General features: G+C 35.3%; 1 pseudogene; it reads right to left on the reverse strand.

The window, feature by feature from the left end:
• Positions 1 to 256: 256 nt before the first annotated feature.
• On the reverse strand, positions 257 to 375 carry LOC145270015 (5S ribosomal RNA; annotated as a pseudogene).
• Positions 376 to 15996: the final 15621 nt, after the last annotated feature.

Here is a 15996-nt window from a genome sequence, read left to right on the forward strand (position 1 = left end):
CGCTGGGCGACCTGCTAGTGCAGGATGGGGCAGAGCAACTTGCTTATTTGGAATATCAATTAAAACACAAGTAATGCAGCGTGTGTGTGCAGTCAGCACCAACCCTATTCAGGGTTTAACAGGTTTCCTCCGGAGGAGGAAGTTTCATGGGGGTATGAAATTCACAAGCAGTCCCCAGTTGCATGTATATCCCCGTTAGGGGAGATGACGACGTTAGGCTTTTGCAACTTTTTGCAGCGAGGTGTCGACGTCCTCCTACATACAGCACCTGCACTTCCCAAATTGGTCACCCATTTTAGTAATAACCAGGCTCAACGTTGCTTAACTTCGTTGATCTGACGGGAACCGGTGTCTCAACGTGATTATGTCGTATATACAAGTAATGCAGGTATACAGGTAATTCTTTAAACTGCAACAACTAGAACATATAAATTTTATTTTTTTACCAGTTTTAAAGATATTTGTAAGATGACACCCATTCTTCTCTGTACACTGACTTAATCGAACTCTGAAGTTTCGGTCAACTCTTTCCAGCATATCGATGGGTATGTTGGCGACAGCTCGACGAATGTTGTTTTTCAGGTGAATCAAGATGCTAGAACGATCGTTGTATCCTCATAAAGTCACATGATGATAAATCAGGGCAACGTGCTGGCCAATGCAGATCGACCCTCAAGGAGATGTGTCCTGGGAAGTTCTGCCGCAAAAAAAGCCATTGACGCATGCTGTGTGTGCCATCGCACCGTCCTGCTGATAGTACCACACATTTTCCACACCCAAAACTTTAAGCCCCACCCTTTCAAATAACTCTATTCTTACCATCCTTGGAGCAACCATCACTTTAGGGTGCCAAATTTAAATAAGCAAGTTGCTCTGCCCCAGCCTTTCCATATATATATATATATATATATATATATATAATTTTCTTTGGTAAGATCAGTGTAGTATCTGTTCTGTCCAAAGATAGGGCAATAATATCATAAGAGTCTGCATTCCGCCAAACCTCTATCAAATGGAAACCTGTCGCAAACTCTTTTAAGGGTTTTTGAGGTAGACTCCTACAGTCATTCTGAAACTACATTAGACAGACTTATTTAGGTGAGCATGTTTTTTTAAGTTATGGAAATCGCTGTAGACAAAGCATGAAGCCACTTGCTCAAAAGAGCTAAAGAAACACAAAAAAGCATTTCAAGGTCAAAAACTAGTTAATGATAAATGTTACACCGATAGATTCCAACCCAGAAAAAAAGCAATTCTTCACCCTTTGTCAAAAACTTCGCTCATGGAATATGAGAACTAAAATAAAATAAGGAAGCGAGAGTTAGGAAGCTGCTGGAAGTAAACCCAGGTCCGCTTTCTATTCTCCATAAAATAAATGTGGTACAGTCATAAAGTGGAGGTCTGCATTCGTGCCAGATGCCTATGGAAAGAACATATTTTAAAGCACGGTAGACTTTCCACAGGTCTCGCTAGTTACTGATGAATACGTTCCGATAATAAAACAAAAATACAGATCGATGCGAAAGAATATTATAAAAGATGAATAAATTACATACAAAGATGAAATGAGAACTTCAAAAATAGATTTCAAATGAAGTAAATTTAAGAGGAAAATTAACTTTGACACAAAAGGAGAAATGATAAAAGAAATTAAAAAAAACAAAGTAAGTCCCAAATTCAAGGGAAGTAATCTGTTTAAGACTTAATGAACGTAATTTATTCTGTAGAAAGAGAAAGACTCTCTGTCCTCACCACCTCCTGCTCCTGTCAGATGAATCAACCGTGTGACCCTCTCCATCACATCCTCCTTCTGACAGGCAAAAACGAACGAAGAAAGAGAACGATATTGTTTATTAAGAAAATTTGTTTGTGATTATTTTGCGGTGTTTCAATCAGACATGAAATTAATTAAAGATTTTCGAACGAGCAAATTAAGCTTTCATGGTTTTTCTTATTTTTATTTTGACAACTGATGAGTTGGACAGCTCAACTAATACTTACCAGCTGTTTTGTGTGAGCTTGGTAGCATCCAAGAGAAATTATGCTTTAGGGGACCTTGGGGTGGCGGCAGCTAATGATTCTTTCATAATTTAGTGATTTTAGGTTGACTAAATAAAATATATATATATCAACCTTTTTACTAGCGGAACCTGTGGAAATTCCACAGCGGACTTTTTCATATGTAATTTTTTTTTTTTTTTTTTACCAAGGCATCACCACTTATCAAGGCCAAAAGGCCACTCCAGGATAAGGGTTAAAGAATGTACAGTAGACAATTGGACAATAAAGTAATCGTTAGTAATGGAAATTCGGTAAATTAACTTATATGAAACGGCTCATCAAAAGATTGTTTACGTTAGACTTTAAAATAACCATATTGTAGTCAGGTGGAAAGCAGGAAAACGGAAGACAATTCTATAGGCGTGCAGTTCTAAGAAAGCTTTGCTCATAGAATCTACGTTTAGGTTTAGGCACAAATAAAGAGTGGGGGAAATTATTGATAGTGTTTTCTGCTAGACGGGTGTTTCATGTGAAAGTTTGGCGAAGAGGGGACCATAGATTGGAGCTCAGTCGAGGAGTTGCCATGAAAATAATGATAAAGCAGAGACAAACTCGCAACATCTCTTCTGTGAGAAAGAGGTTGCAGGGAAGAGAAAAGGACATCCCCTATGAGGCTACGAAGTTTATTTTGAACTCTGTCAAGGTCTGGATGTTCAGTGTAAATGGAGACGCCCTGATATTATTGTAGCTCTTTCCTTAAAACTGCCGAAGTATTTATCTAAACTAGCAAGGACGCCTGGCATAGCCCGGTTGTAAAATATGCTTAAATATGATACTTTAATTCTTGCAGATTTCGTATGTATTATTATAGTCGATTTTCTATCGATTCTTATATATTATAAAGTTGTGATTTCAAAAATAAAAAAAATATTCATCTGACTTGGGTGCATCAGCTTGAACTGAAACAAAAACTCATGAAGAATTCTTGGTAAAATTATTTATTACAAGAAATAGGTCATCACAATTAAATGACAGTCACTCGGAAGAAAAAAGATGTAAGCATGATGCACAAAACACACGCTATCGTATTAATAGATAATCAGCTAGCTGGACCTGTGTTCCAGCATTGTTTTGGTGTAATGTAAAAGAAACTAATTTTCCGGATTGCCTCTAGGGGCAATTATAGGGGTGAAATTGCCGCGAAATCGTTAGTCCGTGCATTTGTTTACACTTTTCTAAATAACTACTCCTTAGATATTTTTTTTAAATTTTACACAAACATTAGTCATGGTGAGAGTAAATTTTTGTGGAGGGGGGTCCACATGCTCGACTTGTTTTCTACTTGTGCCATCCTGTTCGTCTGTTCTTGTGGATCTGAGTTTTTATTTCCTTTATTCATTCTGCAATGTCAACTTTATTACAAATTAACCTAGGTATCCGGCGTTGCCTGGGTGTTTGAAGGAATGTGTTGAAGAAAAAAAAAAAAAGTGGTAGTAGGCAGCCAGGTTCGAACCCATACTGTGAAGGAGGAAAAAAATGTGAAAAAAAAAGTGACGTCTTTGCTGCTGCGCCCATCGCCTAACTGGAAGTGACGAATGTTAAAATTAAGACTAATCAATTGAAAAGAGCGGATGACTTTCGAAAATATCAGCGAAAAAAAAAACGACGCCTCCCTGTAAAAATGTACTCAGTTGAGGGTTAAGGAATTAATGTTTTTAGCCAATTTTTCGATATTTGTTGTCCGAAGGGTCGAACTTCAAAACGATACCGATCTCGTGAAAATTCGTCACCTCTGTCGAAAGTTTTAGGCAGACATGCATACATTTAAACAGACCGGTGAGATTTATATTATAGATTAGTAGGGATATGACAAAAGCATATTCTTTCATTGTTTTGGCTCTCGAGTGTGTATCTGTTGATATCTTATATGCTTGTATATAGTGATGTAGTTCTTGGATGATTAACTGTGTCGGATATATACTCGAGTTAAAACAATTATAAGAATATGCTGTCCTCATAGGCCCTACAAATTAGACAGGTCTTGAAATGATATGAGCAATCTTTGAACCACTGAATAGTTCCACAACGACAGTAGGAGCTAGGCGATCATTTTAGCTGCATTTTAGCTGATGTGTTTTGTAGGAACATGAAAACATCTTTTTACAGTTCTGATTTTTGTTTAGATATGGGCTGATTGTTTGTATTACTTGTTTTGATTGGACTATTGTTCCCATCTTGAGTGTTATTTGCCCAACGTTCCGGGTGGTGTAGCCTTTGACCTTCATCAGGCATGTTGGTCATTATCTTGGAAAAGAAAGAAGGAAAGTTACTGGCTCTGTAGAATGTTTCGTATTCTTGGAGTAATTTTTTGTTTTTTTGGCCGTAGTTTCATGGGTGAGAAAAATATGCAACCATCTACAGAGCCAGTAATTTTTCTCCTTTTCCAAGATAACAACCAACATGCTTGACGAAGGTCGAAGACTGCACTGACCAAAATGTTTCACAAATAACACTCAAAATGAGAATTATAGTATGATCAAAACAATATATTTCTTTTTAGTTTGACTTGTGTTTGAAGGAGAGTTGGAATATGCTTTATGACCTGTCGGCCGACTCTTCAATATTTTTAGTCTTGTTTAATTTTCATAATTTTTTCATTTTATCCCTATTTTTGTTTATTTTTTGTTGGATATTAAAAAAAAATTTGTTTACCTTTAGTTTATTTTTTCGTTTATTTTTTGGAATTCTTTGAGATAAGATAATTTGTACATTTTTTCTTTTTGCTGACTGTTTTCCTCATCCTCATATTTGCTGTTGCTTCACCACGTTTCGGCCAACTAATCCTCTGGCCTTCTGCAGGTGATAAACCGTGACTGGATAGGAATACTGAGTCTTGTAATTGTATTCCCAGTAATTACTGCTTTCCATAGTTGTTGTCTTACTAGGTTTTGGTCAACTAATCCTCTGGCCTGCTTCGATAGGATTGAAACCAGTATCTTCAGACAATGCTCACCTAGAACCGTAGAGACTAAACACCGCCATCCACATCTCTGCTGTGGTGCAGTGGTGAAATAACATCTATGAAGATGAGAATAACAGTTCGCAAAAAAGATAATAATTGTTGAATTGTGTAGTGGACTTTCGGTCAGCGTTCAAGTTGTGGATAACTTGACAAAGACTAAAGTTACTTCTCATGAAAGAGGAGAACTATTTATGGCACAATGGGAGATTCCATTGTGCACACATGGGCCAGTCTATTCCTTGGATTGTGATTGGCTGAATCACCTGATTGGATATGCTTGTACATAAATACAAGCCCTCAGTCCAGCTCAATCTGATGTCTGTCTTGTGCATGAGCTGAACCCTTGGTAAGTGTTGCTGCTATTATTGTTGTTGTTGTTGTGTGTTATTGACTAACACAGTTCTTTTGATTATTCTACATGCCAATTTATTTCTCAATTAATCTATAAAAATGTACGTGTATGTGTCTGTCCAGAGAGAGGAATGGGTTTGGGTAGATAAGAGTGAGGAGAGGAATGGGGTAACTGGAGAGAAAAGAGAGAGAGAGAGGGATATAAGTTTTAATAGAAATATGACACTTTTACTCCTGGGCAATACCGTATAGTCCTGTTATTTTTAAATAAAAACAAATTACTTCATAATTTGAAATTTTGAAATAATATTTTTCCCCCTCTTTTTCAACCCAAATAAGGCATGTTACCATTTGGAACGTGAAGGGATTAGTTAGATAGTGCTTAACAGGGGAATGTGGGGAGTTGAGCAGTGGGTTTTCTGTTCACATTACACTTAAACGTCTGCATGGAAGTTGGAAACAGGAAGGAAATTACAAAGTCTAGCAGTTCAGGGGAAGAAGCTATTTGAGTAGAAGGTTTTACAGAATCGAGGGATCTTTGCAGTGTAGGGGTGGGATTTTGCTGGTTGTCTGTTTTGTCAGGAGTATTTACGTCGAGGGGGCACTAGTGCTTTGAGTTCTTCAGAGCAGATTCCATTAAAGTACTTGTAAAACAGACACAAGAATGCAGCTTTGTAGTGATGAGATAGGGGCTGGAGTTTGGTTGGCAGTGCAGGATCTATTAGATTGGAGACTTTTGGACCTTTACTGAGATTTAGAAACTAGTAGTAGATGCGCCATCAATACTGTATGCATGGGCGAATTGCGGTTTTGTAAAGATAAAGGATTCTCTCTGGTGCAAGTAATTTTCTGGTACAGTAGAGGGAATCCACCATTTTGCAGCAGCCTTACCAATGTCCTCAGTGTGTTTGTTCCAATTCATGTTGCCTGTAAATATTAGGCCAAGGACTTTAAAAGATGGTCTCTCAGGTAGGATGTCATTTGTCATAACAATTGTTGGTTGAGAACTTTTACTTTTTTTGTCGTTAAAAGAAAAGAGTTTAGTCTTAGTAGCATTAAATGTTAATATCCACTTACGGCCCCATTCCACTACAGACTTAACGTCGTTTATTTTTTTTTTGGCTTTCTGCCATTGATTTGAATATGTGAACATTCATTTTTCCTTCATGTTTATTACAGAACATGGTCTCATCAACTAATGTACCCATCTCAAACCCAATTTCATCACGGAGGTCGTTTATGAATATCAGGAATAATAAAGGTCCAAGTATCGACAAGTATAGCAAGGAGGTCATTTATTTATAGCATGAATTGTAAAAAGAATAAAGTTGGCCAAGTACGTCTGATGATGGAGTACTGTTGCTACATCTGGGCTGAAGCTGCTAGAAAGTCTTCTCCTGCCCTGACAGTTCCAAATAGACTTCATAGCCAAGTGGGGGATGCTCTTTTCTCATCCCTGCAATCTCTTTCTCATGGAAGAGACGTTGCGAGCCTGTCTCTGCTTTATCATTATTTTCAGGGCAAGTGCTCGTCTGAGTTCCAATCTATGGTCCCCGCCTCGCCAAATTTTCATGAAAAACACTCGCCTAGCTGAAAACACTATCAATAATTTCCCCTGCTCTTTATCTGTGCCTAAACGTAGATTCCATGAACAAAGTTTCTTTCTTAGAACTGCATAACTGTGGAACTCTTTTGTTTCCCTGCTTTCCAACTAACTACAATATGGTTGTCTTCAAGTCCAACATAAACAAGTTCTTGATGAACCGTCTCCTTAATTAATCCAATTTACCAGATTTCTCTACTAGCGATTACTATGATATTGTCCCATTGGCTACTTTTTTTTTCTTTTTTTTTCTTCTCATGTTCACCCCTTACAAAGCATATCGCCACTTGGACGTAAGGGGCTACTATTTGAGACCATGTCTAGGAAAGATTAACAAGATATTTGTTACATTTAAACTTCTGCATGTCAGTACAGCCAGGAAAGCAGGCAGCAGGAAGGGAATTCCAAAGTCAAGCTGCTCGATGAAAGAAACTATTGGAATAGAAAGCTTTCTGGCATTTAGGAGCATCAATAGTGAAGAGGTGAGATCTTATTGCTAAGCAGGTTTATCGGGGATATGTACGTCGAGGGGGTACAAGTGAAACAAGTTAATCAGAACACATTCCATTAAAATATTTGTAAAACAGGCACAGTGATGCAATATTGTGGCGATGGGACAGGGGCTGGAGCTTAGTTGATAAAGTGGGACTGATTAGATTGTCAACTCTTTTTTGGACTTTATCTAAGAGGGAGAGAGTAGTGGTAGATGCACCACTAGTGCAGACGTGGCAACAATACTCCATGCATGACCGAATGGTGGCTTTGTAAAGGTACAGGATATTACAGGTGTGAGTAGTCTTCTAGCTCGATAGAGGGAACCCACCTTCTTTGCAGCAGCTTTTGCAATGTCCTCTATGAATTTGTTCCAGTTTATATTGCCTGCAAATGTTAGGCCGAGGAGTTTGAAGGTAGAATTCTCAGGTACTTCTGTACACTCATTAGCCCTTATCCTCGAGTGACCCCGGCCCTTGATAAGTGGCGACTCCTTTGTAAAAAAAAAAAAAAAAAAAAAAAAAAAAAAGTTGTGTAGGTAGTAGATATTAAGAATGTAATTCATTTGAGTGTATGATTTGTAAGCCATAAACAGAAATCATTTTTTTTTAATTCCCTTTTTGTCAGGTGAAACCCTGTTTACCTCGAAAATATCAGCACTCACAGATTTAATTTGTATGTGTTGTAATGAAATCCAGCGACCTATAAACATCTGTCTGGTCAATCTCCCGCCTGAGAGGCGAAACACCCAACTGTCATTTTAGCTTATCCATCACGACGGAAGTAATATAATTCGTCCGTTTGTTTTGATATGTTTTTCTATCATTTGTACGTTTATGTTGACCTCAGAGAATAGGCAACTTAAAAAAGTTTTTTAGTAAGTGGAGAGAACCAGAATATAAAACAAATAATAGGTACCTGGACATGCACAAAATAGTTTAACATTTACGTGTTATCCGTCGTAAGTTTTTAATTTACCTGTTGATGAGGCTCTGGAATTTAGTTGATGAGGATGATGCTCGTTTTTTTTTTTTTTTTTTTTTTTTTACCCGCAGAATTTCTCACAAAAGTCGCGTGTTTCATTACATAAGGTCGTCGTTTGCAGATCGAACGCCATAATGAAAACAATCAAAGATAAATCCTGTGTTACGATAGCAGTGTCAGAAATTTCGTGAAAATAGTGAATAATTCCACCCCATCTTTCCAAGCTTATAACTCCTCGAAAAATGTAATTCAAGCCCTAATTTTTTTTTTTCAATTAAAGGAGCAAGGACCAAGGTTCCATTTAAAAAAAAAAGAAAAAAACAATGTGTTTTTTTTTTTTTTTTAAAAAGGTTTTAAACTTCGGACTTTACAGGTAAATTTCTAAAAAAGGGATTTTTTTTTGTTTTAAATTTGAATATATTATTTATTGACCTTTTCTCTTCAATTTGTGATATATAAAACTATTTGACATAAATTATTTACTTTTTAAGAGAAAGTTGAAAATGGGTGACACTTGGGGGGGGGCGTGAATTAAAAAAAAAACGTTTGTCTAAAATATTATATTCGGTTTATTGGAAAGAACATAAAATTTCACATTGACCCTGAAAATATCGTAAAAATAGAATCAATAGAAAAATTGATAGATTTTTAAAGTTTAAAAATTGAAAAATATTGAGTTCGGAAAATTCATTATTGTTTTTTAAAAAAAAAAAATTCTATTACTTTTAAAACAACTGTAATAGTTTATTTTGGAAGTATAATCCATAAAGAAAATAAATAATCTACTTTTAACAGAGAAATTACGAGATTTTTATATTGTATTCGCAGTTTCGTGTTAGGGGTGTCAAAAATTCCTACAAAAATTCTGATACTGCTACTGTTACGAGTACATTTAAGAACATTGAACGAAGCACGTTGAAACAGGATCATATACATGTACAGGAGAATTTATTTACACAGAAACGTTACGAACATTACAGAGTGTTTGTATGTATGCGAACTAATATGAAATTTAAAAATTTTAAAAAGCGTAATGGAAACATATTAGAAGGTATTTCTAGCTTCTATTCCAATTTTCGGATTTTAATCATGTCAAATCACACTTTATTTCCTTTTGACAGATTGATTGTTGCTATTTCTTCTGACGAGTTAAGGGCAAAATAGATTCACTGATTGATATAATGATTGATTTTGCGTTGCAAAATAGATACTGTCAAGAATTGTAAATGTCAACTGAATTAACGGAATAAATTATAAGATGGTCAATATTATAAATTTTGGAATATAGCTTTTTGTCATTTATTCACTATATTGAACTGTAATTACATTGAGCTTCTTAAATAAGGATTGGTATATATTATGAAAAAATATATTTCTACAGAAATATATATACATATCTATGTATTTAAATGTTTATTTAAAACTAGCGGGGGTACCCGGCAATGCCCGGGTGTTTGGAGGTGTGTTTGTGGGGGGGGGAGAGAATAAATTTTAAAAAATGGAAAATAAAGAATAAGCAAACGTTATAACCCGGTTTAAATATTATAAAAGATAAAAAAAAAAATTTAAAAAAAAAGAGCGAACGTGATGCAAAATAAACGATGTGAAATTTAAAAAAAAAATTGGAAAAACAACAACAACAAAAAAAAACAGCGTACGTGATAAAGAAAAAAATGAATGTAAAAAATGGTATAAATAACCTAGTTTCAATATTAAAACTTAAAAAATCGAAAAAAAAACTTTATCTGACATCTTGGCTCAAACGTGCAATCTTAAGATAACGACGCTGCTACTATACCGACAGGTCAAATCCGCGTGAACGAAAGTAGATCCGTTTTTTTTTTTTTTTTTTTTTTTTTGTGGTGGGGGGTTATATTTAAGTTAATTCAAGAAACAACATTTTTGTCATGAAAGAACGATTTTTTGCTACCCCTCCCTATAGAAAAGTGCCCAGTTGAGGGTGAAGGAATTAATGTTTTTAGCCAATTTTTCGATATTTGTCTGCCAAAGGATCGAGTTTCAAAATGAAAGCTATCTTGTGAAAATCCGTCACCTCTGGCGAAAGTTTTTGCAAGACATACATACATTTAAACAGATTTTTGCTCTTTATATTATAGATAATATAGACTGGTGGGACCTGTGAAAATTCCACAGGAGACTCATTCATATGTAATATATTGATGTTGGAATTCTGTAGATGTTCAACATGAATGGAGACGCTCTGATATTATTGTAGCTCTTTTGTTAAAACTGCGAAAGTATTTATCTAAGCTAGCAGGGACGCCTGGCATAGACCGGTCGTAAAATAAACTTTTTTTTTTTAACATGGAGGTCACCACTTACCAAGGCCCAGAGGTCACTCGAAGATAAGGGTTAATGGGTATACATTATTCATTGTGATTTTAGCGTAGTAAACATTAGTGGGAATTTTGTAACTTGGATTACTTAGGGGGACGGTTCAATAAGAACTTGTTCACAATCAGATTGTAGTCAGCTGCAAAGCAGGCAAACGGAATAGTTCCACAGGTGAGCAGTTTTAAGAAAGAAACTTTGTTCATGGAATCTACATTTAGGTGTAGGCACAGATAAAGAGTGTGGGAAATTATTGTTAGTGGTTCTGGCTGGACGAGTGTTTTTCGTGAATGTCTAGTGGGGGGGGGACAAATGATTTAATAGTTAAGACAAATGAAAAAGAGAAATGATTTAATAGTCAAGACATTTCCAGCTATATCGTAACGGAAGATCTTGTGAAGTAGACCATTATGCCATACCTTATCAAAGGCTTTTAATATGTCAAGAGCAATTGCTCTTAAATATATTTTAATTTTTGAAGATTTCGTATATATTATAATGTTCTATCGATTTTTATATATTTTAAAGTTGCAATTTCAAAAATAAAAAAAATATATCCATATGACTTGGGTACATTAGCTTGAATTGAAACCGAAACTCATGAAGAATTCTTAGTAAAAATTATTTATAAAAAATAAATGACTTGAGGGCCATCAGCTATAACTGAAACCAAAACTTATGAAGAATTCTTGGTAAAATTATTTATTACAAGAAATGGAAGTCCATAATAATTAAACGACAGACAAAAACATTACATTCCTTGCTTTTTCTAAGTGACGACTAGAAATAATGAAAAAAATTGAATAACGGTTGAAAACATTTTTCACTCATTAATGAGCTTTGAAAAAACACAATCGCCAAAAGATACGCATTTCATTATTTCTAGTCATCACTTTAAAAAAAATTACTCGCAAATGCGACTGTTTCACTCGCCATGTAAAGCCTTGACAAAATAATACATAGATATTCATGTGTTTCATTAAGTTCTCGTTTCTCCCTCAAATATTGTAAACAAGCAAAGAACATGAATCTTCCTTTTTCTAATTGAGCAGTTTATTGTGTAATGGTATATGGTCTCTTAGTTTTACTAGATTTCAGAATAAAAATTCTTCTAGTCTGGTGGAGTATCCAGTTGAGTGTTAATTTAAAGAAGGTGCACCATAAATCTCACCTGTCTTTTTAAATGTATGTTTGTATGTCTGCATGTTTGTATGTCTGCCTAAAACTTTCGACAGAGGCGACAGATTTTTATGAGATCCATATCGTTTTGAAGGTCTGCCCTTCAGACGACAAATATTGAAAAATTGGCCCAAAACACCCTCAATTAGGAACTTATGTACAAGGAAGGGTCGTCTTTTTTCGCCAATACTTTCACATTGACTAGCCTTTTAAACCGTCACCATTTCTGGTTTGGTGATGGACGCAACAGCAAATACGTAATTTTTTTTTTTTCACATTCTTATTCTCCTTCGTGGTACGGGTTTAAGCCTGCCTGCCTGCTAATACGTTTTTTTTTTTTTTTTTTTTTTTTTTTTTTTTTTTTTTTTGCACAACACACGCCTCCAAACACCTAGGAAACGCTGGGCACCCAGGCTAGTTCCTTATAGAAGACAACGTGGAGTAGCCATATGAAGGCGATCTTATTTGCGCTGCAAATACTATGTTATTTTGATTATTTAGCCAGGGTTTACTTGTCGGGGGAAGGATACGAAGGCTAGGTTTTCTGATAAACCCCTGTACAAAAGACCGTAGGATAGTGTCTAGTAAGCATACTAAATTAATTTATATGGAAGGAAATAATGCATGCTGCAGAATTGCTAGGATGCTAATACCAACCCCACTACCAACAGATTGGTTAGCATGGCATCTCCCCATATATCCAAACAGACGTTCATATGAGAAACTAAACACACAGTTGGTTTCCTATTTGTCCATGGACAACCAAAAGCAGATTAAAATAAAGATGCAGTGTCGTGGCCAAAGATATCCTTGACCCTGCATGGTCACAGCCCTACTGCATTAATAGATGAAATGATTGGAAATATTATTTGAACAAAGTTATCCAAAAACTCAAAGACAATCTTCCAAATGCAACAAATCTTTCAAGGAAGAACTGAGTGACCCTAAACAGAGCAAGAGTAAAGGTTGGAAGGACAGTGAGCAGATGGAGACTAACAGCAACAAGCAACTATCTTTGTGGAAATCCCAGACAATGGGACACATCTTGAGTGACTGCAGTGATGGACCAACTTATAGTGACCAAGATTTCATGGACTCTAACCCAATGGATCTAGGATTGGCTTACATTACTGCATTAACAGATAAAATGATTAAAATGGTTATTTGAACAAAGACGGGGACAATCTTCCACAGGAAATAAATCTCCCAAGGAAGGATTGCGTGATCCTAAACTTATTGCGTTGTGTGCACTCAGTCTATATAACAGCGTGGACAAAATGGTCGCCGGACAAGTTGACCGACGAGTGTATATTTTGAATGACAACTAAAAGACTCGACTGTTTACAAAAGAATTCGAGTTTATTTTCAACAATCTTTCTTTACACTTTTGTGTCGGTTGTCACTGACTCCACTAGCGAGGAGAGAGGTGTTGTTAGAGATAGGTGGCGTGGCGGGGGTGTTGACAGATGACAGACTTGTTTCTCACCGCGTCGGCCGCTACTCTTTTTTTAAAAACCAAAACATCTTTGTTTATATTTGTTATATTTGAGTGAGAGCAAAGGTTGGAAGGACAGTGAGCAGGTGGAGACTAACAGCAACGAGCAACTATCTTTGTTGAAATGACAAATAAACAATGGTTCACATCCTGAATGACTGCAGTGATGGACCAACTTGTCCCGACCAAGATTTCATGGACTGTAACCCTTATGCTGAACAATGGACCTAGGATTGGCTTGATAAAATATGGTGATAGTGATGTCATTTGCCTTCTTGTGAATCTAATTTTTGAGAATTGTCTCATACTAAATACTTGTTCAAAGTAATGCATATATTTGCCACCAATAATATTTCAACCCAGAAATGAGTTTTCAATCAAGAATAATGGCGTTCTTACTTGCTAAGAATTAACGCATCCATTACTAATCGAATAAGATTATTATATAATTCTGTCAGTAAATTATCTGCTAACACCTTAAGTAGTTAAAATGTGATTGAGATGCAATAAATTTACTCTTGTAAAGTATTAATCATTATGCCTAGATTATCTGTCCTTGGAAATGTCGTATATTTACATCTGTGTAGCATTAAGATATTAAATTTTACATTCCTGTTGGACTTAATTGATTCAGCTATTGCCCCCAGATCAGCACACTTCTTGTTATTATCTATATATTGATACGATAGCGTGTGTGTTATTTTGTGTATCATGCTTACATCTTTTTTCTTCCGAGTGGCTGCCGTTTAATTATGACCTTCCATTTTTTTGTGATAAATAATTTTACCAAGAATTTTTCATAAATTTTGGTTTCGGTTTCGCTTCAAGCTGATACATATACATGTATATATGGATATATTTTTTTTTGTTTGTTTTTGAAATCACAACTTTACAATATAAAAGAATCAACAGAAAATTGACTCTAGAATAATATATACGAAATCTGCAGAAATTAAAATATATTTAAGCGTATTTCATGACTGGGCTATACCAGCGTCCCTGCTAGCTTAGATAAATATTTTTTCAGTTTTAACAAAAAAGATACAATAATATCAGGGCGTTTCCATTTACATTCAATATTTACAAAATGCCAATATCAATATATTACATAGGAGAGATTTCACTGTGGAATTTCCACAAGTTCCTAGAGTTATTATTTATTTATTTTTTTTTCTTATTTATTTTTGGTAATTGTCATTATTTATTATTAATATTACTTGTTATTAATTATTGTAGTTATTATTATTATTATGATAACAGCAAGGGGAGACTTGATTCCAAATCTTTCTCATTAAAAAATCAAAAGATTACCTATGAATCTATTTCTACTTCAGATGGAATTAAAGATATTGAGTTTAAATTCCTATCACTTATTCATTATTTTCAGCATCACTAATCCCATTTCAACTTTTAATCTATCTCATAAAATATAAGGATTATATAACAAAAACGATTTTTTGTACTTTGTCTAGCTTACTGTATTTGAACTATAATTTCCATCGACACATTATTATAAAACAATCTATACTACTATGAATTTGTTTTTTTTTTTTTTTGTTTTTTGTGTATTGATATAAATATTTTTTGTTTATTGAAATCAACTGTTTCTTGGTTGGTTGGTTGTTTTTGTTTTACGGCATATCAACCTTTTTCAGGTTATTTAATGCCGAATCTAGCTATTTTGAGGAACGAGTTTTAATGGAGTATATTTGTTTTTTAAAGTCGGATTCTATTTAACCCATAGTTGGGACCCTAACAGGTACTACCACTCGGGGTCAGAGTAAACCTGGGAGCAATGGCAATTAAAGGGTGGCTCCACACTCCCCAAAGCCCGCAAGGTGGGGCCTCACCATCGGATATAGTTTTAGGTCATATACAGGACCAACTATTTCTAGGGGTGTCTATTCTTTTCTGTCTCTGTGTATAGTAAAATGTTTGTGTGTGTGTGTGTGTGTATATATATTCAAAATGGCGTAATGGAAATTTATTAAAGGTCTATGCACCTTCTCTTCCAATTTTCGGGTTTTAATCATGTCAAATCACACGTCATTTACTTATGATGGATTGAGTGTTGCTATTTCTTTTGATGAGTTAAGGGCATAATAGATTCCCTGATTGATATAATAATTGATTGATTGATTTTGTGCTACGAAACAGATGCTGAATTAAAGGAATAAATTATAAGATGGTCAACATCATGAATTTTGGAATATAGTTTTTGTCATTCTCTCTCTCTCTATATATATATATATGAGGTACGTGCAATAAGTAATGCCCCTGACCCACTTCCAGTTGTCCGATCTAGCTGAAATTTTGCATGTGCAATGATTTATATCTCTACGGGTTATGTGGCAAATTACAGCTCTGAACTAATTGTGGTTTCTGTTTTACAGGTGTTTGAACTGAGTCAGGTGTGAAATGGAGCCTGTTGAATGTCGAGCAGTGATCCGGTTTTTGTATTTGAAAGGGCACACACCACAGGAGACTTTTGATGAAATGAAAGAAACTTATGTTGAT

This window comes from Euprymna scolopes, chromosome 45 (assembly GCF_053919585.1).
Source record: "Euprymna scolopes isolate OS-2025 chromosome 45, ASM5391958v1, whole genome shotgun sequence".
Classification (NCBI taxonomy): Eukaryota; Metazoa; Mollusca; class Cephalopoda; order Sepiida; family Sepiolidae; genus Euprymna; species Euprymna scolopes.